The 26,583-nt window shown below is 43.4% G+C and overlaps 1 pseudogene; it reads left to right on the forward strand.

The window, feature by feature from the left end:
• LOC123812554 overlaps nucleotides 1-26,583 on the forward strand; it is a 41,484-nt pseudogene that overhangs the window by 13,532 nt on the left and 1,369 nt on the right.

The following is a 26,583-nucleotide window of genomic DNA, read 5'->3' on the forward strand; positions in this document are numbered from 1 at the left end:
TGGGTCTGCAGTAGATGGTTTCTGTCTGCAAGACTGGCTACACTTACTGCACATTGCTGAGCGTGACAATGCTTTATTCTGTAAGCTGAGCCCTGACAGATATACTCCTATCTCCTTAAAACAAATATTTGTGGAAAATTCCTGGGGTTGTTCATTCATAATACCTTTATTCCTTTTAAATGCAACATCTATTAAATAGTTTCATAGTATTAGATAATCATTTGGATCTTACTGCATTTTAAGATCTTACTGCATATGATAATGAATGCAACTTCTTTATATAATCATTGTCTCACTCCATTATAACTTACCTGTTTCAAATCTGCTGTGCCACTAAATTGTGAGGCCTTGAAGGTAGAACTCATGTATTTTTTTTCTAGTCCCTCCTGCTGAGTATAGTATTCTGACTCAATAGTTACCATTTTTTAAAATCTTCACCTGAGGATATGTTTACTGATTTTAGAGAGAGAGGAAGGGAGAGAGAGGGAGAGAGAGGGAGAGCTACAAAAAGAAAGAGGCCTGGATGGTGTGGCTCAGTGGATTGAGCGTTGGCCTCCGAACCAAATACTCGGAGGTTCTATTCCCAGTCAGGGCACATGCCTGGGTTGCTGGCCAGGTCCCTCGTAGGGGGCACATGAGCAGTAACCACACAGTAATGTTTCCCTCTCATTCTCTCCCTTCTTCCCCTTTCTCTAAAAATAAATAAATAAAATCTTTAATAAAAGAGAGAGAGAGGAATCAATGTGAGAGAGAAACATTGATCAGTTTCTTCCCATACGCACTCTGACCGGGGAGCAAACCTGCAACCTTTCAGTGTGTGGGATGATGCTTTAACCAACTGAGCTACCTGGCCAGGATTCAATAGTTATCTTTTGAATAAAAGCTAATTAACTCACCACTGTTTATTCACGTCAGACTTTAGACTTCGTTCACTCCCTCCACGCATTGCGTTGAGAAAGGCACAGTAGTGTGGGTCTCGTCAGGCCCATCTGAAAGCCTTCTCCAGCTCCTCCTCCCTCCCACTCGCACACTTAGTGGTAATGGGAGGGGTGCGTTTCAAAAAGACCCCACAGATGATCATATCATGTATATCTCTCATCTTCAGGAAGGAAACAGAAACACACTCAAAAGTCGTACATTTCCTGGGCATTCCTCCTGTGGGTTCTGGGCTCTGTATCTGTAGTTCCTGGGTTGCTCAAAACCCTGAAGAGATGAATGGGAACACGATCTGGGAGACAGTGGAGACCGAGGCTTTCCCACCGTGCCAGCCTGCATGGGGACAGAGAGAGGAAAAACCACCCCCCTTCTCTGAGTGCCCGCTCTCCTTCTCCCCATACACCCGAGCCGAAGTCTCATGCACCCGAAGTCTCATGCACCGGGAGTGAGTGCGTTTTCAAGGGCGGTTTGTTGATGCAGCTGAGACAGATACACTGAGAAGAAAAAGGGGAGTAGAGAACTATTTCATGTAAAAATAAATCTTACCAACCAGCCTTTCAAGCAATATAGCCTTTCAAATTAATATAGAACTGTTCACAAAGAAACTTCGCCAAAAGGAGAAAACTTCAAGTATTTGGAAATAGTAAACCAAAGTGACGAAACTGCACGAAGTAGAAACACTTGGATTGAGTGTTAATTGAAAACAAACTGGGGCTTCCAGTAACTCTGTGGAAGTCTGGGATGTTCAGCGCCAACGCCCGCTCCTTGGAGCACTTTCCCTGACCACCCAGTGGAACGCGGCCTCCCTTTCTAACGCGGCCTGCAGGTCTGACGCGGTCTCCTGGTCTGCAGTCACTCACTCCGCCCTGTCACTCTCTCTAGTCATATTGCCCTGTCCCCTCTTTTTCACAGAATGTACTATCTGAAATGATCTTATTTGTTTTCTGTAGAGTGTCCTTGAGGCAGCCTCTCTGTCTTACTTTCTGCTGGGTTCCAGCTCCTTGGCATGAGTAGGTGCTTGGCAAAAACTTATGAACTAAATGACAGGATGAATATTGTGCACAGTCATTGAAGACTGTTCCTTAAAACTATTTTTCAAGTTGGAAAAACTGTCAGGAAACAACAACAACAACAAAATCACTGTTTAGGATTTGCCTCCAAAGAATTCTTGGAGAGTTGCCCTAGCAGAGAGGCTGAGGGCACAGAGTGGAGAGTCAGAACACCTGACTGTGTCTCCTGTAGGACCCAGAACCGCATCCCCTGAACATCTACGGAGTGAAAGGTTCAAAGTTTAGCTCAGTTTGTGCTCACAGCATTGGAACACATCATTTACTTGGAAACACTCGCTCAGTGGGGCCGGAATGCAGCATAAGAATGAATATGAGATCCTTTTAAACATAAATTCCATGCTTAAGGAATGCCTATATTTGCTAACCTCAAGAATTATTTTCTTCTGTCTTCCATGAAAACACAAACACTGAAGTCTTTAAAAATCAGACATGGCACAAAACCTGTCCCCTGGCTGTTTGATGCAGCAGCAGCACAGAAGGAGGAGTCAAAGATGTTAGTCTGGTTCAAACTCCATCACTCACTAGCTTGAGTAAATCACTTAATCTCTGTGGACCTCATTTAATCTCTTTGTTAAAAATTAAAAAGGCAGTAATAACAAACATTCTTTTCCTGTCCAGGGCGGCAGTTAGACTCCAGGGATATAACCTATATGAAAGTGCTTAGGAATAATGCTAACTACTAAGGGTTGCAAAGATATGAGCTGTGATGATGGAAAGATGTGTCAACCTAAATAAAGAGGTAAACTGAGGCAAGCTCCAACTACCAGAAATTGAGTTTATTTGGGAACAGCAGAGGAATTGCCACTTGGGAAATGCATGCTTTACAAGCTACAAGGGAGTTGGTGGAGGGCATGGCGAGGGCAGTATTTGTGGGCGAGGAGTGCAAAGGGAGGGGAAGGGATTGACTCACTGCACCAGGGTCCACGGCAGTAAGTGGCTTGAAGGTGGGGAAGGATTCTTGCCAGACGTTGATAAGTCAGGAGATAAGTCTCAGTCTTCCTTAAATTGGGCATTTAGGGGATATCAGCCTTTCAACCCTTAAGTTCTGTTCTTCTGAAAGTCCCCATTTTTATATTCTTCGGTTCCATTTTCCAATGAAATGCTTTCACAGAAGTAAGCATATTATGACTTTGTGACTGGTGGAGAATTCTATTTCAGTGATTATAGTGAATACGCAACTGCTTGAAATAGTAATACTCTGCCTTCAAGATGAAATAAAGTGGTAAACGCCAGAAATAATGATAGAGCAGAAACTGAAGTTATGGAGTCATTTCTGTGCTCATTGGGCATAGTGTTTATCAGAAACTTAGCAAGTGAAATAAATACCTAGAAATCTAATTATATGGTCTCAGTATAGTAAGAAACGCTAAATGGGAACATTATGTTCTGATCCCTCCTGCTTATTTTTATTAACATTCAAACAATTAAATCTTTTCTTACTCGGCCCTTTCTCTTCCAGTCCATCAAGACTCTCTGCTTACATTCAAAAGTCCTTGTTTCCTCACAAGAACTTTTCATTTCCTGAGCCACCAGCCTGTTACAGGGTGCAGCCAAGAGGGGGGACCCCAAATGGGCATTTGAAATGGGGTCCGGAACTTAAGGTGTCCAGGAGATTTTAAGATGTCTCCATCCCCCCACCCAGGGTGTGGGTTGGGAGAAGGGACAAATGGAGCAAGGCCATTGAGAGCTGTTTTGCATAGCAACAGCCTTGCAGTTACCCTCTGGTGTGGTCATTTAACATATCTATAGCCTTTGGCTGGTTGCATGGATATGTTAAATAGCTGTGATCACCTCTGGGGGGGGGGGAATGGAAGTAACTTCCCCACCGAGATGTGACTGGGGGCAGATCCCCCAAGCTACAGCGACTGCGTGGGAGCTCAGAGAAGATTGGCTCCAGGACATGGGGCCACGCCTGCCCAGACTCATGATGGCAGCCCAGTAAAGCTGGAAGGATATGAATTCTGGCATGTGAAGCCGAGTGTGGGAGGAGTCAAAAATGAGGCTGCAGAGGAAGATTGGCCGCAGGGATTTAAAACCCAGACTTGGCGGCCATTGGAGAGAGAGAACCACGCGGCTTTGACGGAGTGGAGACTCCTGCATCCCAGAGAGAACCGTGCTGCTTTAGGAGAGAGAACCACGCGGCTTTGGCAGAGTGGGGACTCTCCCCTTCCCGCAACCCTGAGAGGGAGAACCACGAGGCCTGGACAGAGTGGGGACCCCCATAGCTTTAGAAGGGGAACCACCACCTGGTTTTAGCAGAGATCCTGGCGACTCAGCCGAGGGTGCCAGGAACCCAGGGAGGTCTCCCAGTTGAGATGGAGTATTAACTGGGAAGAACCAGAGGACTTCCTGAGCCATGGACTTCATTTTCCTTTCCTGAGATACGGTACTCTGGACTGGGCAAAGGGGGAAGGAAGGAAGGACTGTGTCTGTTTGTGGGTGTTTTAAGGGACTTTAGGATTTTTGATGAAGACACTAGGTCACTACTTGAAGTCTGTATAGTATTAAACATTTCCTTTCCTTTTCACGAATCTCTGGCATTGAGAGACGTCTTTCCTCTGGCGGCGGACATGACGGACCTGGGGGCCTTTTAAATAATAGTACATCGTCTCAGGCCCCCCCTTGTTGTGTTCTGTAACGAGCCTTCATCGCTTAGAATAGGCTACAATGCTAACAGTGAGCACCTCTGGATCACAAGATTATGAGTAACATATTCTTATTATATTTTTCTGTACTTAACAATTTTCCATAATGAACATTTGTTCTTTTCATTGTAAAGGAAAAAATCTAAATAAATAGATTTATTTTGGCAGCATTACTCAGAGTATTCTAGATACTACTAATCTTAGGAGATATCTTGCAAGAAATAAGATAGCTGACTAAATAAATTCAGGAAATACTCCTTTTGAGAAAATCTCAAAAGACAATAATATTTTCAACACTTGCAAGATCCTGTAAAAAAGAAGTTTGCCTAACTTTGTTTATTCCAGCACCTTTTTCCCCACGAAACATGTTTTTCATGTGAAACCTTGAAGTATTTTGTGAAACTAATGACCCACAGAATGGGCAATATTTTAGTATAGAAATGCTATATCTGGTACATCATTATACTAAAAATTATTGGTTATTTATCTGAAATTCAAACTAATTCAAATTTACTAACACTGAGGCTATGGAGCACACTATGAGCAGTGCCCCTTCATGCAAAGTGTGACGGTCTGTGGGCCATCAGCATCTCCTGGAAAGCTCACAAGAAATGCAGTGTCAGGGTGCACCACAGACCCGCCGAGTCACAGCGTGCATCGTGTCAAGTTCTCTCAGTGCAGTGCTCACATGTTCAAGTTGAGAAACCCTGGTAAAAAGAAATTCCTGACATGATGTTTTCAACTTTGGCTGTACAAGCTTTAAAAATACGCAGGGCTAACACTCAGAGTATCGGATTTAGTTGATCTGAGGCACATTCTTAGGCGTTAATATTTTTAACACCCCCTCACTAACACCCCGAATGATTACAACGTGTAGCTGCGATACTATGATTTATAGGAAATACATAAAATTTCAAAAAAAGAAATATATGTTTGATCATTTAGATGACCAAAATATATTTCTCATATATACAAGTATATTTAGTCTTCATCCATGGTTCCTGGCCCAAAGCTCCCCAAACCCTTGGAATTTCCTGAGTGATAAAAGCAATGAGACCATCTTTTGCTATAAACTTTGGTCTCTTGTCCTCCATTCCTGAAATCGCTTCAGAGCTATAAAGGTGGTTTGGGTGTCACTTATAACAAGCCTCTCTCCACCACAACTGTGTTTAAGCTAATGATGTGACTCTTGGAAAACTTTAAAGATGGGGGACTGGTTGTTAGATGAACCGACCATGCAATTCGAGGGTTGGAACTTTCATTCCCACCCCACAGCCTCTGGAAGGGGACAGGGCCTGGAGTTTGAATCAGTCCCCATTGGCTACCAATTTAATGAAAGCTCTGTAAGAGCCTAAAGGAGAGGGTTCCGACAGTGTCCAGTCGGTGAATGTGTGAAAGTGCTGGCAGACACTCTGAGACAGCATAGAAATCCTGGGCCCCTCTCCCCATGCCTCGCCCTATGCACCTCTTCCATCTGACCAGTCCTGAGTTAAGTCCTTTTCTGATGCACTGGTAATATGGTAAGTAAAATGTTTCTCTGAGTTGTGAGCCACTGTAGCAAATTAACTAAACCTGAGAAGGGGGTTATGGGAGTTTTATTTATAGCTAGTCAGCCAAGGATACAGGTAACAATGTAGAATCTCTACTGGCATCTTAGGTGGGAGTGAGGGGGTCAGTCTTGTGAGACTCAGCACCTAATCTGTGGTATCTGATGCTATCTCCAGGCATATAATGTCAGGATTGAATTGAACTGTAGAACACCCAACTGGTGGTGGAGAATTACTTGATTCAAGAAAACTTCCCCCACTGGAATTGGGTGTAGAAACTTTAGTAGCCAAGGTGTAACCTTTATTTAAAGTTGAGGACCTAGCCAAGATGGTCTTTATCAGAATCACCTGTGTGGAGTTTGAGCCCAACCCAGGTCTAGTGAACCAAAATCTTTAGGTGTGTCTGCAACTTCAGAAAGCCTCTGGTACAACTCTGCTATAGACCATCTCTCCAGCTGAGGACCATTAACGTGTCGGACCCCTGAAATGGAGTTGCTGCCATCTGGCCACCAAGTTACTGAGGGAAGAGGTCCACCCGTGGGAACTCGGCGTTCAGCTTGGGTTAGTCCCGATTTCCCTCCTGCTCCTCCGGCACCCGCAGAGCCATGAGTGGGAGGCCACAAAAACCAAGGCCGTGTGGCCTTCAACCGCCAGAGGGAACTTCATGAATGTTCTAATTTCTACGAAGAACTGCTGTGATGCCTGAGGATGAAGGTGTTTACTGTCTTCTACCAGATTAAATCATTTGTTTTGACCCTTGGGATGTGAAATGACATCCCACAAGTCTATTTAGAATACTGGAAGAATTATGAAATGGTTCTAGCAGAAGCAGGGAATGATTGGACTAATTCTGGTGTGTATTATCCAATGCAGATGATATAAAACCCAGCTACAGAGGATGACAGAAAGTGCCTGTCGGATACGTTGGGTCCCTGGGCTGACAAGTGGGCTAACAGTGATAGTTAAAGAATCTTATCTGTTTCTCCAGCAGCACATGGTAATTGAGTACAAATCTTGAAAAGAGGCAGACAGAATTTTAGTAAAAGAAAATAACTTGCTGAATTGATTGAAATCATATGGATTTCTTCTGAGATTGAGCCTTAAAAATGCCTTAGCCTGTCTTTTAGTTAGTTCTTTTGCCACTTCATTAGGAAGAAACTGGATGCCAATTTAAGGCACGAGAGTCAGAACCTGGGGAAATTCTTCGACAAGAGGAGTAAGGGCAACTGAGACCAGATGATGAAACAAGGCCAGACAATGTGAGCAATTTACAGTCAGCTAACGCGTTAGAAGGTTTTATCCTCCCTAACCAAGGACACTTAGGAGCAAAAGGTTTACACATTCCAGACTACCTCAGGACAGAATGTCCTAGGTCCTTGTCCCTCTTTGATGACATTCTTTAAAAATGAAACTAACCAGAAAATAAGCCCTGACCCCACAGTACACACATTTTGATGGATCATCACATTGAAGGACACACCTGAAAAGCTAATGAGTATTCTGTTAAGACACTCCCCTGAGATTATCCCTAGGATTCCAGCTGGCCAAAGAAAGATAAAACACTTCAACACAAAGGACACATGCAGGGCTCGCACCAGAGCATGCCCATGCCTTGAGTTTCTGCTGTTTTTCTCCTAAACTCTGAGGGACCCCCTGAGGCTTGCAGCCAGAGGAGCAGTGGGCAGTGGCAGGTCATCCTGGGCTAACCCTCTGAACCTGTCTCTAAGGTCCCCTTTCTCTCTGACAGTCTCTCTCCTGTTGCTTCTTCTACCTTAAGCCCTTGCTTTGTTTCACTGTCCCCAGCTTTAATAAACATACTCTCCCTTCCAAGCACTGATGAGGCCTGACCCTGCTTAGCCTCTGAGATCAGACAAAATCAGGCATGTTTAGGACGGTGTGGCCATAGCCAACACACTTGAAATCTCCTGGATTGTGTTGTGAAATCTTTTCTGCAGGAAGTTGAGAACCCACATATCCCTGGGAAGCCCGAGGCAGACCTGCTGTGGGCCCAGACCCCATCTGGCAATAAGTTAATTCACACTTTTCTCAGTCTTGGATTTGTTTTCCTTTTAGTTAAAAGAAAAAAATGCTTGAGATCCTTGAGGAAGGATAAGAAATGGGATATAAATGCGGTAATAGCTGAGAAAGTGTCTTTGTTAGAAGCAAATAGGCCTATTTCTGGGCTTATGACCATGTTGAAAGCCTGGAAGCTTAAAGGCAAGTTCATGTGGCTGATGACATTGATACAAGGCAGCCAGTGGGCCATTTAGTTCAAGGGAGGTAAGCTGCACTTTCATTCTTTTTCAGAAGTTCCGTTCAATTGACCTCAAGACTGAAATGTTTGAGGATTTTATTCAGGTTAAATGCATGTAGTTTACTATCTTTATATTGTGTTAAATCCTCCTTTAACTATAAAGGTGTTTAAGGACCATCTGGAGATCTTGTTAAAAAGCAGTTTCTGATTGAGTAAATCTGATGTGGCCTGGAGTTGTGCATTTCTAACAAGCTCCTAGCTCCTGTTGGTGCTGCTGGCCTGCAGACCACACTTCGAGTAGCAAGGCTGTAGAATTTTTGTTTAAGCTACGTGTATTTGTCAGGGTGTTCTAGAGAGAACCAACAGTATAAGGCTGTGTGTGTGTGTGTGTGTGTGTGTGTATTGACAGAGAGGTATTTAAGGAATCATTTCATGCTATTGTGGGGTTTGGCAAGTTCAATGTTCATAGGACAGAGGCTGGAAATTCTGGCGGGAGTTAATCCTGAAGTCTCCAGGCAGAACTCTTCTCCGGGAAATCTCAGTTTTTCTCTTAAGGCCTTTTAACTGATTGCCTGAGGCCCAGTCACATTATCGAAGGTAATCTCCTTTACTTAATCTCCTTTACTTAAGGTCAGCTGATTATAGACGTTTACCATAACCACAATGAAGCTTTACAGCCACACCTAGATCAGTGTTTGAGCAAATGATTATAGGTAGCCACGTTGCTCCACAAAACTAACCATCGCACCTTGTAACTATTCCTTGAAAGGACTGTTTCCAAATCTGTCTAATAAGCAAAACAGATGAAAGTGTAAGTGCTCTGTTTAATTTAGGGATCTGATCCCGGAGCCTGGCCCCTCATCCCTCAGCTCCTGCCCATTCCCAGCTCCTACTCGCTCCCCTAAGGAACATAATTTCAAATCATTGCCTTATATTTCTTCACCTGTAAAATGCAGATAGTAGTACTACTTGACTTAGGATTCAATTAGATCATCTGAGAAAAAAAAAAAAACATTTCACACAATGTCTGGCACTATTGTGGGCATGTTTTTACACATCAGCAGCTTTTAGTACTATTGATATTAATTAAAACAATTTCAAAATAATCCTTGTAAAAACATAAAAACTCAAAATATTTTAGTATAAAACTTAGTGAACCCCCTCTACCTTTGCTGCTCACTTTTGGTGGCCAAGTAGTCCAGCTTCCTCTACCTCCACTGTTTAAGAAAGTTTCCATTCAATGTGACAGACATTTCTAACCTAAATTATTCATTGCAGCTACAGTTAAGGCCAAAAAGAAAAGAGCAGCATGCAGACAAGGCAGTGAGTAGCTATGGGTGGTTATGCCAACATTTGGTTTCAGACAAATTTGGACTCAAGCTCAAGTTCCAATTAGTTACTGAATGCCTATAAGCCCTATCATTATTTTTTGTCTATAAAATGTAGTAATGCTTCATAGGGTTGTTTTGAGGATTAAAGAAAACAAATCATGCAAGCATTCAGTAAATGTAAGATTCTGCTCTTGGGTGAGGAAGAGACCTGGAGCAGAGCCAGGCCCAGGCCCCCCCGGGGTCCTCAGGCTGCGGTGCCCAGAGGATGCCACATGGAGGTTCTAGGCGTAAGTACAACAAATCACATGCAATCCTGTTTAAATTGTTCCAGGGGGTCTCCTAGGGTACACGTCCCTTACAGCTGTGATGCTATAGGCAAGGTGATCTCTCTAAGCTGCTCTTCTCTGTACATTGGAGTCATAGAACCCACCTCATGGGGATGTTTTTCTCAATAAACTTTCAATTTTGGAGTAATTTTAGATTAACAGAAAAATTGCAAAGATAGTATTCCCTTAGATCTCTCACCCAGTTTTCTCCATTGTTTACATCTTATGTTATCACGATACATTTGTCAAAATCAAGAAACTGACATTGGTAAATTGTTATTAAGTAAACTCCAGGCTTCGTTTTGATTTCCCCAGTTTCACCATTGATGGCTTCTTTGCATTTTAGGATCCAGTCCAGGAAATCACATTGCATTTTGTTGATTTTTCTCCCCAGTCTCAACTAATCTACAACAGTTTCTCAACATTTCGTTATTTCCCATGACCTTGAGAGTCTTAAGGAAAATTGTTACAGAACCCTGCCTGTGCTGTTCTGGAACAGCTGTGGGGTTCAACTGCCTTCCCCCCAGAAGTGTGACTCCTGATGCAAGAGTTTGATGAAAAAGGAAAGGGGTTGTTTATTTAAAAGTTATACAGATTCAGAGTAATGGCAGAATTCTGCTGTTAAACCCCACTTCCTTTAAAACATCCCAAAATACACAGTCCTGCCTCCTTTTGCCAAAGCAGGCCAGGTTCAGAGTATGCCAGTCGAAGGTACCATCTTTCAGAAAAGCAGAAGTCCACGGCTCAGCATTTCTGGTCGGAGTTGAGCACACCAGGCATCTCCCACAAATCCATGCTTGGTAGGGCAGATGCCTGTAGTTCCCAGCACCATCAGCCATGCTGCCGTGTTCTTCAGGCAGGTTTCCTAGCAGGTCTCCTCTTTCTCACTCCAGGTCTTAATCCAAAACCACGTGGCACCTCCTTGCACACCAGACCTCATGGTGGACGCAGATGGAGGGCCTTCTACAACTTTCAAGTTGCATGGCTGCACCCTCATGGCTGCCTCCGTTCTTGGCTACTCACCCTTATTTTTAATGCTCACCTGGAGTTTCCTACGTGATCTCATACTCGGCACTATACTTTCTGAAAGTCACGTAGACCTTTCACTGGGTGCCAGCACAGCCTCCCTTCAGGAAGGACTTGCCATAGTGCTGCACAGTATCTTAAACACGGTATTGTCGCTCTCTCTTCCCCCATCTCCCAACCACGGGCCGTGGGGATATCTTTGGGAAGCCCTCACTCTGCACCCCATTTCAGTATGGCCAGGTATCTTATAGAATGTCCCCTAGTCTAGTTGTGTCTGATGTGTCTCTCAGGGTTAGACTGGGGTTACCCCATAGAGTTTTCATGGCGATTTAATGAGAGAATCTATAAAGCACTTAGGATCCTATTTGGCAGGTATTTTTATTATCGACGCGCATTTTCAAGACAGAAGGGCAAAACTGAGTTGTGGTTTGAGAGCAGAGTCGGCAGCCAGCAGCCTGGGCCCAAGTCCTGCAGCTTTCTAGCTATGCACCCCATGCACATTATTAACCTCTGTTTTGATCTTCTGCCAGTAATGATAATAGCACTTTCTTCACATAGTTATTGTGAGGAGTGAATTAATGCACATGCGAACTGATTGATGTAAAGTACTTACTACATTTTGGGCACCTAAGGAGCTCCTTTACTTTTTACTACTAACATCACTGACAATAACAGCGTGAGGTCATCTCTCCCTCATTCATCTTCTCGATAATTCTGCGTCTTCATGTAGTCATTTATCTCCAGTGCCGATGCCTGTGGAAGACACAGTCTGCTTTGAGGGTTCCGATCCAAAGTGTCATTGTGAGCACGGTCCTCTGGCAGATTTCAGAATCACAAGAAACATCCTTCAGTAGCAACCCTCATGTGGTTCCTTGCAGAATTCCCTGCTTCCATGTCAGCCTCATCGGAGAGGTGGAGAGGGCGCCTGCCTAGGACTTGCAGAGAGGGTCCTGGATCAGGCAAATACTTGGAGGAGGGCAGCGGTACAGAGCAGGGCCTCCTGCTGTAGAGCTGGGAACCTGGGCTCCGTGGGGCTACCCCACATCTTCTCATCATCACCAAGCTCATATTTCAAGCAGGGGTCTATTGTGCAGCTCACATGAAGGATGACTCAGTTACACAACAGTGTAGTTTAATCCTGGGACAACCTTAAAATTATGCAATTAAAGACTTCACTTGAATGAAGCCTCAGAGCACACAATTTAACAATAAATCAAAAGGGATAGTAAAAAAAAAGTAAAGGGAAAGAGTGAAACAATAAGCCTGGGAAGAAAAGGAAAATTGAAACCCGCAGCCTCCCTCTGCCCACTTCCTGCTGTCTCACTCCTGTGGTGCCTTTTTGTCTAGTCTTATTTGTCTTACTTACAGGATAATCCCCTGGGGCGGGAAGGGTGTCACCTGCATCTCATGCAGCTCTAACACTGAACAACTCCTTGGACGTTAAAAATGGCAATAACAATCACATAGCACTCAGTTTCGTCCTAAGGGGTCTTCTTTACCTCTTAATATTTTACCCATTCTTGAGATGCTGTTTTGAAGTGTGTTATACATTTGAACATTTTAATCTGCTCAGATATCTCAGTAAGTGAAGGGGTGGCAGGTATTTATTGTTGAATAAATACCAAGTGCTAGACACTGGAGATCCCTCAGGAAGAAAACGGATCAAGACAGACAGCACTCATGAGTGGAATGAGCAAGTGTATTGTGTGGTACGTGAGAAGGTGATCGGTGCTATGGAGAAGAGAGCAGCAGGGGGAATTGGGAGCCGTGGGGGATGAGGATGGAGGGGTGGCTTCTCAACTCTCTCCATTTGCCAATGGGGGGCTGCATTAGGGGAAAATGACTCTCTTTCCCTGACTTTTCCCAGTCTCGGCTCTAAGTTATGTCTAACTGTCACTGACCCTTTGTTGTATTTTCCCCCACTTTAAAAAAAGATTTTATTTTTATTTATTTTTACAGAGAGGGGAAGGGAGGGAGAAAGAGAGGGAGAGAAACACTGATTGATTGCTCCTCACAGGTCCCCAACTAGGGACCTGGCCTGCAACCCAGGTATGTGCCCTGACTGGGAATCAAACCGGTGATCTTTCAATTTGCAGGCCAGCTCTCAATCCACTGAGCCACACCAGCCAGGGCATATTCCCCTTTTTAATGGGAAGAGTATTAAATGCATTTCAGAACTTTGCACTGGAGCCAAAGTTTCTGTAATTGATCAGTACCTCAGTGGCATGCTTGTCTGTGTAACCTTGGGCAAATTAACTTCTCTCTCCTTCGACTTCCCCATCTATAAAATTTATCTACCTCATAGGGTTGTAGAGAGAACTAAACATGCTTAGGGATGTGTCTGATACATAGTAAACACTCAGATGTTAGCTTAAAAAATGTGGTGTCCAGCCCTGACTGGTATAGCTCAGTTGGCTGGGTGTTGTTAAAAGGTTGCCAGTTCGATTCCTGGTCAGGGCACATGCCTGGGTTGTGGGTTTGTTCCTGGTTGGGATGTGTACAAGAAGCAACTGATTGATGTTTCTCTCTCACATTGATGTTGCTCTTCCCCTGTTTCTTCCTCCCTTATCTTCTCTCTAAAAATAAATAAATAAAATCTTTTAAAAAATGTGGTGTCCATGTGCTGTGGTGTCGAGGAGAGTCCTGAGTAGGAGAGTGTCTGCTACTTGGTAAACGAGGGTGGCATGAAGTGCAAGACCCATTTCTGTCCCTAAATACCCCTACACACCCCAAACCCACCCACATGAAGCTCCGTCCCTCAGGAACCCCAGGTACGAGCTTGGTCTCCCCTCTTATTCATTCAGCAGCTGTACTGAGACATATTAATGCCGTGTTCCGGGCCAGAGGCTGCTTCAGAACTGAGTAAGTGGCTCCTCTCTTATCCCTGGTTTGTTCCCAAGAAACGCTCTTCTTTCCTGACTGTTTTCTGTATTTTTAGAAACAATTAATTCTCACATCACTGTTTCATTTTTAATTTAAACTTAATCACACACACACAAAAGGGCATTGCTTTGTTTTACAGCTGCTGTATGTCAGATCATTTTCTGATGTTTGGCCTGTACTTTGTTACTATTAACAATGACACCCCACACCCCCCTTTCATAAAATAAAACAAGTAGCAAAACTTAAAATACTGAAAAGGGATGAAATAGGTCAACCACTCTGGGTTGGAGAAAATATTCATAATTTCATCTATTCCCAGGATTTCTACAAATCTAGTCTACTCTAAAACAGAGGATACAATGCATGGAAGGCAAAACTCAAAAGGGTAACTCAAGAATGAACACAAATACTGGCAAACAAACTCAGTGTATCTAGGCAGCATCCCTGGCATAACTTATTTCCTGAGTGTTGAGTCTCAGGGACTCTCCTATAGTAAATTATTAAACTTAGTGCAAGGTCTAAGATTGAGATAAAAAGAAAAAGAAAAGAATGTTATTTAAAGTGGAAGGTCAAACGTTTAATGCATCTTTGTGATATGACAATCTCATCTATCCTTTAACACAATGATAAAAACAAAGAGTTAGACAAACAAAGCGTAGTTGTAATGATTCCTTCTGTAGCTCTCTAGTTCTCACACGGGTGCTTCTCTTGACCTTGTCTCAAGTACAGGAAGTCCTCCTTGTCAAGGGAAAATTAAGGAGCTCCAAGTTTTCAGACCAGGTTTTATAGCAACTGGTCAGTCTTGCTTAAGGCATTCACTAATCTTGTGCCCCATTTTTCTATAATTAGATCCCTCTCTTGGTTTCTGAGTTAGCACCTCAATTCCTCTAACACTGCACCTACACTGCTTGCTTCCACACCCTTCCACAGGCTCGTGTTCTGATCATCTCAGGGTAGGCCTTTTTGGTTCAGCCTGCCTACATCTGCACATGATGCAGATCTCCAAGACCCTCCATCACTGTTCTGTCCACTTGCCAGGACTTCCTCCTGTCATAAACCTCTCCAGCCCACACTCGGCTATCTTGGACAACCTCCTGCACCTGAATCTCCAGATAACACTCTCTGCATTATGTCTGGATTTCCTCTATTGCATCTGCGTCTCAGCCCCTCTGCTCTAGCAGATTCCACTGTTCACCAAATTCCTTTCCAGACCTGAGAACTGGAGACTTAAGTTGTAGAAGGCAGGAAAATGTAAGGTTGCATGTGTTAGAAGTTTAGTTCAGAATCTCAGTACCTCTTCCTTATGAGGTTGTTGTGAGGATATGCATCTAGATGGCATCTTAGAGAAAATCTGAACCTGAGAAGGACTTACCCAGATGTGGAGGAGGGATGGAGGCATTCCAGAAAGAGGGAACGGTCAAGTAAAGCCCAGATATCAGTGTCCAGATGTCCCTGGGTGGCCCCACAGGACCAAGAAAGCTGCTTATTGCTGTGGACCCCAGCGTTCTGAAATTCAGGGTCTTCTCAAAGGGGTCCCAGCACAGGAGACTGCCAGCCATTTTATTTCATTTCCTTCCCAGCTAATCCTAGACATTTTTTTATTAGACTGTAAGGTGCTAATTAAAATCACCATGCAAGCCACTTTCCATTTACTCTTAATTTTCAAGCACCACCATAATGATGCATATTATTAAATGTGTCAAATTAGTTTAGCTCTAAATTTAAATTTACTGTGACACCCAACTCTATGTAAGTAAGTTCTTCTTAGTGGACTATTCACATAGCAAGATGATATTTTGCAAAACTGTGAGCATTGGTTAAACATGAGTCCTGCATTCAGCTTCTCATTGTTTTGTCTATCTACTCATGAGTTTAAGTAATTCTTTATGTAGCCAAAAGTCCCATAAAATCTAATCCATGTGCTTGTTATCTGCCTTTCCCCCCAGGAGCATCTTAACTTATTTATTATTCAGCAGGCCCTAGAATAACATCATTTTTTTACAACATTGATGAAATGATATAGGAATTTAACTCTTGTTTAAAATAGGTTGGCCTAGGATAAAATTATCATTTTGCTTGAAATTTCAGAACCTACTGACAATATTAAATGAGGACTTAGTGTATATTATCTTGTTTTTTTTTTTCTTATGCATATGGTTTAGAAACTAGTAAAGAGAGGAGGAATGTTCAGTAGGAGAACGTTGAGGTATTTGATTATTTTGTAATGAATTGAGATCACACATCTAGTAGCCTTTTCACCATAATCTCTAAGTATTAATAAACAAACCTACATTTCCTGTCCTGTGTCTTTACTCTTCCTCTCCATGCTTTAACCCCTGCTGTATATCTGTGTTGCTGCAAGATAAAAATTCACTTCTGATTCATTCACACAGGAGTCCAAGGGCTCTTGTGAATAATATATAGCACAGAGTCCCTTGATAAAGCTGACACTAGCCATCTCTTAGGCTGAATGAGTTATATCTACCCTAGAATTAAGTGGAGTTGATATGCTTTTGAGAATGTGATTGGATTCATATGAAAACCATGTTCTAATGAAACATAAAAAGTTAAAAGATGAACAATAAGTGGGGAAAGTAATTATTTGTTATACTGACAGGCAAGGATCAGTACCTTATTATAGAAGGAACTATTTTTGAGGATTCACTTATCCAGTTGGTCTTCATGCATTCATTAATTCAACAAAACTCCCTTAAGCACTGTATGTGTTCTGTCTCCCCTGAGCACACTTGTATGTTGAAACCCTAGTACCTCAGAATGTGACCTTACTTTGAGATAGGGTCTTTACAGAGGTAATCAAGTTCAAGTGAAGTCATTAAGGTGGGCCCTAATCCAGTACCATGGGTATCCTTATAAAAGGGGGACATTGGACACAGAGATATGCTAGAAGGAAGACAGTGTGAAGAGACACAGGTAAAAGATGGCCAGCTACAAGCCAAGGAGAGAGGCCTGGAGCAGATCCCTCCCTCATGGCCTGAGAAAGACCCAACCCTGCAGACACCTTCATCTTGGACTTCTAGCCTCCAGGACCATGAGACAGTCATTTTCTGTTAAACTACCCAGCCTGTGACCCTGTGTTAGGGCAGCCCTTGCAAACTAATGCGAGCACTCACTGTGTACCAGATGCTGTCCTAGGTGCTGGGAACATGGCAGTGCAAAAAATTGGCAGCATCCATCTTTCTGGAACTCACATTCTAGCATGAGAAACAATCATCAAGGAAATAAATAGATTAAAAAATAGCATGTCAACTCAAGATCTGTGCTGTGAGGAAATATGAAGTCAGTTAAAGAGACAGTGATGATGTACATTATTTAGGTTGTGGGAGAGGCAGTTCAAGGAAAATTTTTCTGAGGAAGTAACACTTGAACAGACAGTCAAATGCAGGAAGGGGAAAAACTGTGTGGCTATCTGGGGAAAGAAGTTTTCTGGCAAAGGGAACAGCAAGTGCAAAAGCACAGAGGCAGACATATGTCTGACCCTCTCACTCTTCCTTGAATGTGTCAGTGTGTTTGGAGCACAGCAAAAGAGGAGAAGGAGTAGCAGGAGATCATGGGTCAGAGAAGAAGGCCAGTGTCAGACAGTACAGGACCAAGCCTTGTAAGGGCTTTAGGTCTTATTCTGTATGATGGGAACCATCAGAAGGTGTTAAGCAGAGGAATGATGGGCTTTGATTACTTTTTAAAGCATCATTCTGGCTGCTCTGTGAAGAATAGATGGTAGTGATGTAAGAATAAAAGTAGACATGTATTACAGTAAGAGGCTGTTGCAACAATTTAAGAGAGAAATCATAGTGACAAAGACCAAGTTGACAACAGCAGAGCAGATAAGAACGGGTACATCTTGAATCTATTTCATAGTTAGAATCTACGTGACTTTCTGGTAGAGTGGATATGAGATGTTAGAGAAAGAGTGAAGGATGACTTCAAGGTTTGGTGCCTGCAGCACTACAACTCATGATGCTATTTATTGAGATGGGGAGCACTAGAGGAGGAACAACTTTGGGAAAAAGAATGAAGGTATCTATTGAACATGCAAAAACCATTTAAGAGAGAGGTAGGAGTTAGACATGTTAAACTGGTGCGTTTTAAGGATAAACATGATAGTCAAAGTCAAGATCCTGACACCTAGAAAGTGATGGTAGAGACAAAAGAGACATGAGCCCTGAGTCTTCACACAAGAGAGAAATGAAAGAGTGGGGATCCACCCAAGGAGCCTGAGAATGAGCAGCACTAAGGGGGGGAAACAAGTTGTCCCAGAAATCATGGGTAAGAGCATGTCAGGAAGGAGCTGGTGATAAACTCTGCCAATGGCAGCTTGCAGGTTGAGTAAGATGAGGACTGAAACCTGCTCTTTGGTTCATTTGCTGACTGGGAGACCATTGGTGACCTCAAGTAGTATGGCTGTGGTAAAGTGGGGAGATGACCACCTCATTGGTGTGGGCTCCAGAGGGTGAATGGAGAAGAAGGAGATATAGTATATTTTTTCATCACACATTCAAAGCATTTTTCTACAAGGCAAAATGAAACAATGGCCAGAGGAAGTGAGCTATGGAGGTTTGTTGTTTTTGTTTTTAGTATCATTGTTCTAAGCTGGGAGATATTATGTCTATGTCATATCTTTCAGATTTTATGCTGAAGGAAGTTATCCAACAGAAAGGGAGACATTGATGATGTTGGAAACAGGACTCTTGCAGAGCCGGTATGGGGAGTGGAATCCATGCACAATTGGAAGACTGGTCTTAGCGTGGTGTCCTGTTCTTCCACGTTCAAGATGATTCACCCACTGCTGTAGGAACAGATGCAGATAGATGGGGAAATGACTCCTTGATTTGCTGAGTGAAATAGGAAGTAAGGTCTTCAGCTGAGGATGAGGAGAAAAGAAGGCCCGTTGGGACGACTGACGCCAAAGGAGAAGGTGTGGAACAGTCCTCTTAGGGAGGGGGTGAGTAGAGAGTCTAGGAATGTATCAATATGTAAGCCTGCTGGGTGGGCTCTCTTGAGGTTTTTATCTTTATTTTATTTTATTTTTTGAGATTTTAATTTATTTTTTAGAGAGGGGAGGGGAGGAAGAAAAAAAGGGAGAGAAACATCCACGTGTAAGATACATTGATCTGTTGCCTCTCACATGCCCCCAACTGGGGACCTGGCCCACAACCCAGGCGTGTGCCTTGACTGGGAATCAAACCAGCAACCTTTTGGTTCACAGGCTGGCGCTCAATCCACTGAGCCACATGAGCCAGGGCTCACTTGAGCTTTTAAAGTGACACTAGTTGGCATGATTGTATGTTTTTCCTTCATCTATGTCTGGATACTTGGGTACAAACACAACAGTAGGAAGAGTAGGAAGCATTATGGACTGAATTGTGTCCCCCCCCACCAAAATCCATATGTTGAAGCCCTCACCCCCAAGGTAACTATATAGGAGATAGGGCCTATAAGGAAGTAATAAATGCTAAATACGGTCATAGAGGTGGAGCCTTAGTCCCATAGAACTGGTGTGCTCATTAGAAGAGGAAGAGACACCAAAAAGCTCTCTCTTTTGTGTGTGCAAAGAAAGGTAATGTGAGGACATAGTGAGACGATGTTGTCTACCAGCCAGGAAGAGAGCTGTCACCAGAAACCAGCCCTGAGGGCACTTTGATGATTGGCTTCTAAACCTCCAGAACGGGGAGGAAATAAATTTTTGTTGTTTAAGCCACCTAGTCTGTGGAGTTTTGTTATGGCTGCCTGAGAAAACGAATACAACCAGGGATGGAGTTTTACCAGATGAATGTTACAGAAGATGGACCAAGGAATGATGATAAAGGTGGAGTGAATGAGAAAATAGATATCGAATGCTAATATTCGGAACATGGTGATTGCTCAACCAATGGTAGGTGCAGCTTGCTGCCTTCTGACTACCTGCCTCTCTTCCGCTCCCACAGTGACAAGTACTGTGTGAGGAAAACAACCATGGAAGTGGTCAGGGAGCTCACACCCAAGTGGGAAAAACAGAAACACTACAACATAATCAGCCCTGTCATAAGAAATTGATAGCATTCTGATCCAGAGGAACTGTCACAGAGGAGGCGATGTTTGAGCTGAGTGCTGAAGCTGAGGGAGCAGAAGGGTCAGAGAAGAGCAGGACAATTGAGAGAGCAAAGCATTTATCAAAGCCTTAGTGCAGGTGGTGCGGAGGGAGTGTGGCGGTGGGGAGGGAGTGAGAAGCGGCTCAGTGTATCCAGAATGTGAAAGGCCCGGAGCTGATTAAGCAGTAAGCAGAGGAGTGATGTCATAGGTTTATTTTTAAAGAAAGATAAAAGTCTGAAAGCATTGGAGATGATAAATTAGAATGGAAAAGAAACTTTTAGAGAGTGTTTGCAACAGTCCACCGAGGCCTGAACATGAGACTTAAGGAGCAATATTTGGGAAAGAATTCAAAGTTCAGTGGCCCGTTAGAGGGGGATGTATGAGAGAGGTACAGTAAAACAATTACTCCAAATTTTCTGCCTTAGATGGCTGGCTGTATTATAACACTACTAACCATAAGATAATAATAGGTGAAAACAGGATAAATATGTTTGGTGAGGCTGGGGAAGGGTGGTAGGAATGGTGTTAAGGAGTTCAGTTGTAGATGCACTCGGTTTGAGGGGCCTGTAGATAATCAGCAGACAGTTAAAATACCAACTTGGCTCTTGGGAGAAAGCTCAGGGCTGGAAAAACCCATTTGATCATTTCATGCAGGAATTGAAGCCATGCATGTGGTTGAGAAAAAAGATGGCTGTCACTTACTGAGTGTTCATCATATGCTAAGCACTGTGCTTTATGTGGATTATCTCATTTAATGCTAGCAACAATTTCATTTAGAAGATATTTTGCTGCAGTTGTTTTTCACATGAGTAATCTGAGGTTTAGCAAGATTAAGTGATTTGCCCAAGTTCATATACAGTGGTCCCCCCATTCATGGGGTATATGTGTCAAGACCCTCAGTGGACATCTGAAACTGTGGATAGTACCAAACCCTGTATATACTGTATTTTTTCCTATACATTCATAAGCTTTACGACTTCTCTTTGGCAGCATCACCACTATTGCACTTGAGGGCCATAATGAAGTAAAATAAAGGTTACTACAGTACAAGTACCAAGATATTGAGACAGTCAGTGTGATTTTATTTGTCTGGAAAAACAGAGATGGCTTCTAAGTGACTAACGGGCAGACAGCACATACGGCGTGCAGACACTGGACAAAGGGACGATTCACATTTAGGGTGGAACAGAGCAGGAAGGCATGAGATTTCATCATGCTCCGCAGAACAGCATGCAATTTAAAACTTCTGAATTGTTTATTTCTGGAATTTTCCACTTAATACTTTTGGACCATGGTTTACTGTGGGTAGCTGAAACCTCAGAAAGCAAAACCGTGGTTCAAGGGGGCTATTGTAGTTGGTAAGTGGTCTGACCCCAATATTCTGCTCTCTGCCCTTTGCCAGGGAGATATTTCTGTTTATTAAGCAAGCCAAAGTGGAATCTGGGCAGAAAACAGTTTTTTAAAAAATTGACAGAGAACCAATGGAGGGCATCAACCAGATGGAGGGCATCAAATGTTCAAAGGCATCCAAAGAGAGGTCAATAGCGATTGAGCTCTGAATTTAAGCCCAAATCAGATAAGAAGAGCATGAATACACTTCCTGAGAACAGTCTTAGTGAGTGACAGGGCCAGAGGCCAATTGAAATGCTGAGAAGCAAATGAGGCAGTTGTGTGATGTCCAGGCAGGTCAGACGGCACCAGAGGAAGGAGGGCAGGCTGGCCACCTAGACAAGGATAAAGGTGAGATCACCTTGGCAGATCGACCTCTAATCCTCAGTCTGGTGGGCTCAGACACCAAGTTTGCCAGCACAGGGCTCCAAGCCCATGAGAGCTTATGTTAAAAACCAAAATGCTGGTTGATTAATGGGTACTGAGTAATAAACTACCAAGCAAGCCAGATGTTCACGGTTTGCCGACGAGAGCATTATAGCTTTTAGGCAAAGCCTAGGTATAATCAGAGTATTGCCAGGAAGCATGAACTCAGAGCCCGAGGAATCGTCTCGCTACAGCTGGTGTCCTCAGCCTGTGCTGTGTTGTGCATCCATCTCTACCATGAAATATATTCCACATAGTTCAGGTGCGCATGCTTATGGGCTGTGGTACTTTCTCCTTGGGCAGCAATGGAGGTGCAGTGACAAATTTTGTTTCTTTGGATTTTTCTTTAGAGAAACCATCTCATTCCTTTTGGTTCAGTGCCTCCCAAACACGATCATTCTCATACTGTCTTCATAATGTTTGCCATACCCTTACACCATCAGTATGTACTATTATTAACTTAATTTCTAAAATTAATTTAACAATTAATAATAAAGAGTTTTTAAGAGAAATTTTTTTGTTATGAGCATAAATAGAAAGCTGGTATTCCTCACCACAAATAGAATATAAAGATATAGCTTAACATTTTTTTGATTATCTGTTCCCCATCCCCCCAGATCTTTTTGAATACTAGCAGCAATATGCTTACTATCTTCTGGGAAGCATTTTCTCAGACAACATACGCCAGTTTCTAGACATATACTTTCTCGCCACATTCTCAGTTACTGGAACATCCCAGACCACCACCTGAGCAGGGACAGGTTTACTGGGAATCTGATATGGTTTGAGCTTCAGGACCCATCACTTTTACTTGTCCTTCCACTTTTCTACCTTGCATGTTTGTGCCTAATCTTGTGTTCTTTCTACAAAGAGAAGCCCACCACCACGACCATGTGTAAGGTCTGGGCCCCAAACCGGCATCCTCTCCTACTTCTGGGTCACTGTAGAGGTGGATGACTTCCTACTAAAAGTTTTCTTTTTTCTCATTTTACAATGAAGGAGTAAGTGTTTTTCAGGTTTGGTGATGTTTTTCAGTTTATTCATGTACCACCTTTGTAGGCAGAAAGAGACTTGATGAGACTTGAGGGTAGGTGTGTGTGAAGGGAAGGGTTGTGTTTGGGCTAGAAGGGCTTGAACGTGTTTGTGGAGAAGTGTGGATGGAGGGGGACTAAGGAGGTCTAAAAGAGGAGGAAATTGATGGAGATGGGATTGGCTCACAGGAGAGGGACTTGACCGTCAGACAGAAGGAGGCCCCCTCGCCCCCTAAGTTAACAGAAAGGAGGCAAGAAGAGATGTATTTCAGGCAGATGAACAAATGCAGGATGCTCTGACTCGTGTGGCTTCCATTTTCTCTTCGGACTCTGAGAAGACATTGTATACCACGAGAGAGGGATGTGGAGGTTGTGGAGGACGTTCGAGGAGAAGTCCGTGTTTAGAATTTTCAGCGTGGAACCTGCCAGGGGGAGCTCACCAGATTCGAGAGAGAAGGCACTGTGGAGCACCTTCGATGAGCCAAGCCTGTAGGGGTGCCAGGCAGTGCAGTGATGGACAGCTTTCCCTCACGACTTCGAAGCCCTCAGCCTGTGATTCTGCAAGGGTGGGAGTCGGCTGAGGAAGGGGAGCAAGGAGGCCAAAGAGACAGAGGGAATGGAGTTGCTGATAAACTTGTCACTGAAGGAACTAATCAGAGAGCAGGTTGTTTGCAGATTGTAACAGGGGGACTATAGGGCTTTGTGAGGTCAAAGAGCATGTTTAGTGAGAGGAAACTAGGCAGGGGAAGAACAGGTGACTGTAGTCTGAGCAGGATTTCTGAAGGTGGAAAAAGCAAGGAAACAGCTGATTTCCTAGAGGTTCCAGAAGGAATGCAGAGCAGGCTGACACCTTGATTGTAGCCCAGTGAAACCCATTCTGGACTTCAGACCTCCAGATTTATAAAGTTATAATTTTGTGATGTTTTATGCCACTTAGTTTGTGGTAATTGTTATAGAAGCAATAGGATACTAATAGCAGTAAGAAGCTGATGGATACTGTTTTCAAAGAAAAGGAGTTTGAAAGAATATGCAAGAGCAGTACCGTATGGGAAGAAGCATAGAGCCAAAAGAAACTCCCTGTGTCCATCAGATAGAGCAAGTGTGCAAGGATGAGCCGTCTCCACTTGAGAGGCTGCCAAGGACACAGAGCCCTCCAGGGCAGTCCAAGTCTCTATTACAGCCCCGAAGGAGAAGAGGTCATGAGTGAAAGGTTAAGAGTATAGGAGACTGTTTAATTTTTTTATAGTAGAGCAAAACTTTCAAATAAGCCAATTGGTGAAAGACAAATACCATGTGATCTCACTTACAAGAGGAATCTAATGGAAAAAATAAACTAACGAGCAAAATAGAACCAGAGGCATAGAAACATGGAACGGACTGTAAGAGAGGAGTGGGGAGGTGGGGAATGGTGGAAGGAAGGGGAAGGACTAGTCAAAGAACATGTATGAAGGACCCATGGACATGGAAACGTTGAGGAGATTGTGGAAGTGGGGGGGGGTGGGTTGGGAGGAGGGGGCAGAGGGGGGAAAAAGTGGGACAACTACAATAGCATAAAAAATAAAATAAAAAATCTACAATGTAAATAGTTAGAAGTCAGATCTCTGGAAACAGACAAATTGAATAGGAATAAATGTTTGACAGAGTCCGTGACCTCCTGGGACAGCATGCTGTGTACGTGCCACAGGCCGTTCCTGAGAATCACAGAGAAAGGGCGGCAGGGCCTTGAGGAGGGTGGCAAGGCCGGAGATGGAACTCTGCTCAGCAGTTTCAATGAAATGCCTTTTGGCCTCCCCTCCAATTCAGCTGACTAGTTTTGAAACATACTGCCTGTCTCTGCTGGTCTTAGTCAAATTCCACAATAAAACTTTTGCTTTGTAAAGACTGAGACCAACTTTAGCCAGAAGAATATTGTCAGATGCAATGCTAACTAATTAATAACTACCATAAACAAGCCAAAATTAACTTGTTTCTTCACAAGCTATAATAAAAATTTGTTTTTGATCAGAGGTGCCTTGCCCATACTGGACTTATAAGTGCTTATTTTGTTTAAATTAATTAAGACAAGTCACAAAGTGCAGTAAAGCTTGGATTCAGCTCCATTTGAGAGTCAAATCAAAGAATCATGGGAGAGCTACATGGAAGGTTTATGACTATAAGACCTCAAACCCTGGTAGCTGGGCTCATCCACAAGTGGGTTAAAGGCCTTCCTTTGGCACCTCTGGCAAAGACCTGGAACATAAGCAGGCTTGGTAACTTCTTATGAGTCCTACCCCCTGAATCCCAGCCTTTAGATACTACTAAGTCCATGACAAGGGGAAGCAGGAAGGGCAAACACAATGACAAAGGAAAGAACAGAGGGAAGAAAGCATTTCTTTAGAGGAACCTGGAGCAGAGCTGGCCTCAACCACCTACCATTTGGTTTTTACCTGTGGACATCCCTTCCAAGCAAATGGTCACCTCAAGTGTCTCTTACCAGAGTAGCTGAAAAGAAAAGATAAGAAAAAGATAAGAAAAGATAAGTCTCCAAGAATAGCAACAATAGAAAGAGAGAAATCCAGGAGACTAGCCACTGGCAAGGCAGAGCTTTTAACGTCTTTGTTAATCACATCAAAAGTTCCAGTCCTTTGCACCACAGCCCCATTATGTCCTTGACTTTCCCTCAGGTCAAACACTCCCCATCCTAGGGTAGGGTGAGAGGATGGGGTGCACTGTGCTTCTCCCTACAAACCAGCAATAAGATTCCCTTTCAAACGCTAAGCTCCTAAACTAAAAGTTACCCATATATGTTTCTTTCCTCCATTTTTTCCTTCCCATGTACAAAGCTAATTACTTCTTTAATTAAGCACTCTTCACTCTTATTAGAGCTGTTGGCACATTCAAGAACATTTGCGGTTCTTGGTTCCCCAGTGGACCAAGGCATGCATTTTCAGGAACCCAGGGTGTCTGGCTGAACTCAACTGATTCTGATTAGCATCCCCTCTAATCAGGTTGCTGGAGACTGATCTTGGCTAGCGAATGGTCTTCAGAGCCAGACACAGAAGAAGCTACCTTGGAATCACTTGCCTGTGAATCCTGAGAAGCTGTGCAGAGAGATTTGGATGAGGATCCTTATGATTTCAGGGGATATAGAAATAGGATTGAGACACAAAGAGTCACCACTGTGTCCTCATGCTGGGTCACCATGATGCTCAATCTCAGAAGTTATCCTTGGGGTGGGAAAAGCACAGGGCTTATTCTGAATTATCTGACCACTTCTCCTTGCACATATACTGAGCTAAGTCCTCTCAGGGGTGGTTTTTATCCTTCCAGAGACCAGAATCACCAACAGGGCCGACTTCATGATTGTACAACCCGCATAACACACAGGACCTGCACTTAGAAGGGCCTGGGCTTGGTTTAAGGCTCTCTTGCTGCTCTCTTGACATTCTTAATAACTTTTAAATAAGGGGCTCAGCATTTGCATTTTGCACTGGGCTCTGTAAATTATGTAGTCTGTTCTGGTCTCCAATATGGTTTCATTGGTTGAGAACCCTCTGATTTTTGGGTTACTTCCTTAATTGTCTATAACCTCCTTTTGCATCCATTTATTTATGTGCCCGTATTCAGTTTTCAGACTGCTGGTTTCCCGAGAA

This window comes from Phyllostomus hastatus, unplaced genomic scaffold (assembly GCF_019186645.2).
Source record: "Phyllostomus hastatus isolate PE091 unplaced genomic scaffold, TTU_PhHast_1.1 phas_scaffold_93, whole genome shotgun sequence".
Lineage (NCBI taxonomy): Eukaryota > Metazoa > Chordata > Mammalia > Chiroptera > Phyllostomidae > Phyllostomus > Phyllostomus hastatus.